This window comes from Balaenoptera acutorostrata, chromosome 11, assembly GCF_949987535.1.
Source record: "Balaenoptera acutorostrata chromosome 11, mBalAcu1.1, whole genome shotgun sequence".
NCBI classification, from domain to species: Eukaryota; Metazoa; Chordata; class Mammalia; order Artiodactyla; family Balaenopteridae; genus Balaenoptera; species Balaenoptera acutorostrata.
The window spans coordinates 20,952,607-20,958,606 of record NC_080074.1 but is presented as its reverse complement, the minus strand read 5'-3'; positions in this window follow the sequence as shown (position 1 = coordinate 20,958,606).

Sequence of the window (6,000 nt, the reverse complement as noted above, 5' to 3'; positions counted from 1 at the left end):
CATATTATTGAAAAGTCCAAGGGTAGACACAGCTAGATTTAGATGCTCCAAATTTGTCATTAGGAACCTGATTCTATCTCTTCATTCTATTTTTATCTGTCTTAGCTTCATTCTAATGCAAATATTCCCTCACAGGTCAAGACAGCCACCAGTAGCCTCCAGTTTACGCTCTATCGTATTTAGTCATTAAGTAGAAAGAGGGTTTCTGTTTCCCAACAGTTCAAGTAAAAGTCCTAGGGACAACATTCACTGGACTGACTAGGATCACAGACCTATCCCCAAACCAATCACTTTGTTTTTTCAGGGAGATACACTGGGCCTGGGTCTAGATCATGTATCCAACCCTGGAGATAGGAGATGGGTTGGTATTAAACCACATGCACTGAGAATAAATAAAGAGGGGATTCCCTGAAAGAAAATAAAGTAGTGCTACCAAAAGAATATACGGAAACTATGCATGTCTTCTATACTCCTCCATATTACTAATGAATTAAAGAAAAAGAGAGTGAAGCAGTGACTTCTCAGCATTGATTCTTCTGTAGAACAGGAGGCTGTTCACTGTTACCTGTAGAAACTTTTCAACATTCATGCCAAAGTAACTATTGTTATGCACAATTTTCTTCCACCTCACCCAGATGAATGTCTAAAAATCAAATCTTGATCACATCTCTCTATCATATAAGTAGATAATATCAAGTGGCATACACATTAAGGAAGGTCTTAGGATAGTCATTAGAACTATGAGGCATCTGAACTTGATCTCAAAGACTCTTGATGTGTGCCCATGAATCATAAAATTGCTTGCAAGTCCTAACTGGAGAGGTAGCATAGTGCAGTGGCCAAAAGCACAGGTTCTGGATACAGTCTATGTATATTTGGGTTCCAGCTCTGACTGCTTTATGAAACTATGTGACTTTGGATAACTCAGTCTCAGTTTTCCCATCAGTAAATGGGGATAATAACAGAACTTACCTTGTAGAAAGAGTAAATGAGTCATAATATGCAAAGCACTTAGAACAGTATCTGCTACATAGTAAGAGCTATAAAGTGTTAGCTATTAATCATCTGGGCAGACACATGTGGCAACAAGTCTTTTGAACCTGGAGTAAGAAAGTCTGGCACCATCAATCAAAGATGCGTGACCTCAGCGGAGTCACTTCTTGCCTCTGGGATTACTTTATTTCATCTATAATGTGACGGAAATTATATCTACCCTGCTTACCTTGCAGGGATGCCATAAGGATCAGAGGAGTTGATGGGTGCTAAATTCTTTAAAAACCTCGAAGTCCTTTACAATAAAAGGCCTTATTAACACTAATTACCTCCATCTAGACTATCTGACTGTGTGCAATCAAGGCAGTTATTCATCCCACACTGCTTTACGCAAAGAATCATTAGGGGAAAAAATCTGCTGCTGACAAATAATGGATACCCCAACCAAACCCAGTGCAAATGTCCTTAGGGATTGTTTTGTGACTTAATATTCACCATCACCTTTTATACCTAGCCTGAAGTAAAGTTAATTGTAATGGAAAGGGTATTAAATTGGCGGTCAGGACACCTGGATTCTAGTTCCCAATTCTGCTGTTAATTTACTGTGCCATCTCAAGTGGGTCATTTGATTTCTCTGGGTTTCCCTAGTCTGTAAAATGGGGAACGTTTATAACGTTGTGACTGCATAGCTCTTGTGACAGAGATGTTCCTGGGCATTGGGATGTGGTCATTCTTGGTGGAGGATTACTCATAACTTAGGTTAAATCCCCACTGAAATTCTGGAAAACACATCTGCCCAGACAGTATTTGATTACAAATACAGTATTTGCTTAAGAGGATACATCCAAGAGTATATGTTGAAATCACAATGTCTTTGTCTCTAGAATTTCCCACGAATATAAGCAAAAATCATCTTACAGGTGACCAAGAAGAGGATAGCAATCTTCCTTTCTCTGGTCCCACAAGGTATCTGGTGATGTCCTCTTCCATGGACCTTCTTCCACTGTCCTTGCCTTGGGACCACAGCAGCTCTTTCTAAGAGGCTGTTTCAGCAATTTCCTAGTATGGTCTATTAAGCCCTATGTGATCTGCTCCCCAACCCTCTGACTTCCCCTCCTACTTGCTGTGTTCCTGACATGCTGGGCTCCTGGCTATTCCTGGACCAGACTGAAGCTCAATCCTGCCTCAGGGCCTTTGCACTTGCTGTTCTTCTGCCTGGAATTATCTTCATCTCCAGAGGTCCCTCCCTCCCTCCCTTCACGTTTCTGCTTCCCTGATTACCTTATGTAACATAGCAAACCCTTCTCACTTTGCTCTGGTGCTCCCTGAATTAAGTACCAGCTAAGCTGCAATAATAAAGAAATCCAAACCCAAAGTGGCTTATATTAGATAGACGTTTATTTCCCTCTTGTGTAACTGTCAAGAATTGAGCAGTCCAAAGCTGGGGGCTCTGCCATCTTCCACACTTGGCTTCCAGGGATGCTCCAGTCAATGCCATCTCTTAGCCAGTTGGAAGGAGAAAGAAAGGGTACAAGGCAAGTGGCTTTATCCTTCAGCTAATGACATGACTGAAAGTTACACAAAACATTTCCACTCATATCCCCTTGGCCTGAACTTCGTCACAACACTATATCCAGGTGCAAAATGGAGGGTGGGGGGGAAACGTAGTCTCTAATGCATGGTCATGTTACCAGCTAAAAGTTGAGATAGGGGTTCTTTTTTAAAAAAATTTTTACACAATTTTTAAAGGTTACACTCCATTTACAGTTATTACAAAATATTGGCTATATTCCCTGTGTTGTATAATACATCCTTGTAACCTATATTACACCCAATTGTTTGTACCTACCACTCCCCCTCCTATATTACCTCTCCCTGCCTCTCCTCACTGGTAACCACTAGTCTGTTCTCTATATTTGTGATTCTGCTTCTTTTTTGTTATATTTGCTAGTTTGTTGTGTTTTTTATTAAGTGATATGATACATTATTTGTCTTTCTGTGTCTGACTTATTTCACTTAGCATAATGCCCTCCAAGTCCATCCATATTGTTGCAAATGGCAAAATTTCATTCTTTTTTATGGCTGAGTAGTATTCCACTGTGTGTGTGTGTGTGTGTGTGTGTGTACACACACACACACAGTGGAATACTACTACACTACATATGTGCGTGTATGTATATATACATATACACACGTATATATATCACATCTTCTTTATCCAGTAGTCTGTTGATGGATACTTAGGTTGCTTCCATATTTTAGCAACTGTAAATAATGCTGCTATGAACACTGGGGTGCATGTATCTTTTCGAATTAGTGCTTTTGGTTTTTATTGGTTATATACCCAGGAGTGGGATTGCTGGGTCATATGGTAGTTCTATTTTTAGTTTTTTGAGAAACCTCCATATTGTTTTCCATAGTGACTGCACCAATTTACATACCCACCAACAGTATACGAGGGTTCCCTTTTCTCCATATCCTCACAAACGTGTTATTTGTGTTCTTTTTGTTGATCACTATTCTGACAGGAGTTGGGTGATACCTCATTGAGGTCTTGATTTGTGTTTCCCTGATGTTGAGCATCTTTTCATGTGCCTGTTGGCCATCTGCATTTCCTCTTTGGAAAAATGTCTTTTCAGTTCTTCTGCCAAGTTTTTGATTGGGTTATTTTTTTGATGTTGACCTGTATAAGTGGTTGAGATAGGGGTTCTTTTTCTAAAAAATGAAAAGGGGAATGAATTCTGTGGAATAATTAAAAGTTTCTGTCACACTCTCTATCTACCTGCTATATTTATCTCCATAGCACTTATTGCCATCTGATGGTCTACTAGAGACTTACATATTTATTTTTTGTTTCTCCACACTGGAATATGAGCCCCATGAAGGCAGGGAATTCATTTGTTTACTGTTGTCTCTTAAGCCTTTAGATCAGTGCCTGACACACAGTAGGCACTCAATAAAGATTCATTGAGTATGTAAATAAATCTTTTTTTTTCCTAGCTGGTGTTCTGAGTCACTCACTTCTCTTTCTGATTCACTCTGAATCACACAGATCCCAATTTTCTTGGCTTCTAGTGTTAATGAGATTCTGGTCCTACTTCCTCTTGGAGCTCCCAGGATTCAAAAGCAGGGTGTTGTCTTTCTAGATCTCATCTCAAGTAGCCATGATGTTCTCCAAAGAACTTTTTGGTTTAAAAGGAGAAGGAGTTAGGAGGAGATGTAATTTTTAAAAATTAATAGGCTTTATTTTTGGAGCAGTTTTAAGTTTACAGAAGAATTGAACAGAAAGTGTAGTGAATTCCTGTATACCCCCTTCCCCTTCCCATACAATTTCCCCCATTATTAATATCTTGCATTACTGTGGTATACTTGTTACAGTGGATGGACCAATGTTGATACATTATTACTAACTGAAGTCTGTGTTTAAATTAGGGTTTACTCTTTGTGTTGTACTGTTTTATAAGTACTGACAAATGCATAAAATCCTGTATCCACCATTACACAAACTATCACACAGAATAGTTTCACTGCCCTAAAAACCCCCTGTGCTTCACCTATTTGTCCCCTCCTCCCAGCCCCTGGCAACCACTGATCTTTTTGTTGTCTCTACAGTTTTGCCTTTTCCAAAATGTCATAAAGTTGGAGTCTACAGTATGTAGCTTTTTCAGATGGGCTTCTTTCACTTAGTGATATGCATTTAAGCTTCTTCTATGTTTTTCTGAAACTTGATAGCTCATTTCATTTTTTTAAATTTAATTTTTATTTTATATTGGGGTATAGTTGATTTACAACATTGTGTTAGTTTCAGGTGTACAGCAAAGTGGTTCAGTTATACATATACATACATCCATTCTTTTTCAGATTCATTTCATTTTATCAATGAATAATATTCTATTGTATGGATATACCATAGTTTATCCATTCACCAATTGAAGGACATCCTGGTTGCTTCCAAGTTTTGGCAATTATGAGTAAAGCTGTTATAAACATCCATGTGCAAGTTTTCGTGTGGACATAAGTTTTCAATCCATTTAGATAAATACCTAGGAGAGTGACAAGTGGCTCATATGATAAGCCAATGTTTCGCTTTATGATAAACAGGTAACTGTCTTCCAAAGTAGCTGTATCATTTTGCATTCCCACCAGCAATGAATGAGTTTTCCTGTTGTTCCACATCCTCTCCAGCATTTAGTGTTGTCAGTATTTTAGAGCTTAGTCATTCTAACATGTATGTAGTGGTATCTTAATGTTTTTCAATTTGCAACTCTCTAACGACATACAATGTTGAGCATCTTTCATATGCTCATTTGCCATCTGTATATCCTCTTTGGTGAGGTGTCTGTTCAGATCTTTTGCCCATTTTTAAATTGAGTTCCTTTTATTGTTGAATTTTAAGAGTTCTTTGCATGTTTTGGATACACATCTTTTATCAGATATGTGTCTTGCAAGCATCTTTCCCAGTCTGTAGCTTTTTTCCATTCTCTTAAGATGTATTTTTTTTAATAAATTTATTTATTTTGTTTTATTTTTATTTTTGGCTGCGTCGGGTCTTCATTGCCGCGTGTGTGCTTTCTCTAGTTGTGGCGAGCGGGGGCTACTCTTAGTTGCAGTGCGCGGGCTTCTCATTGCGGTGGCTTCTCTTGTTGCGGAGCACAAGCCGTAGGCGCATGGACTTCAGTAGCTATGGCACACGGGCTCAGCAGTTGTGGCACACAGGCTCTAGAGCGCAGGCTCAGTAGTTCTGGTGCATGGGCTTAGTTGCTCCGTGGCATGTGGGATCTTTCCAGACCAGGGCCCGAACCCGTGTCCCATGCATTGGCAGGTGGATTCTTAACCACTGCACCATGAGGGAAGCCCTTAAGATGTATTTTTAAGTGTATCTTTAAAGGTATTCTATCACCCAGATCAAAGAGTGATATATAAGAAACTGAGAAGCGTCCCCTTCTCGGCCTCCCCAGCTGATACTGAAAACATACCACTGTATATACATATGAAGTTTTGGGAGCA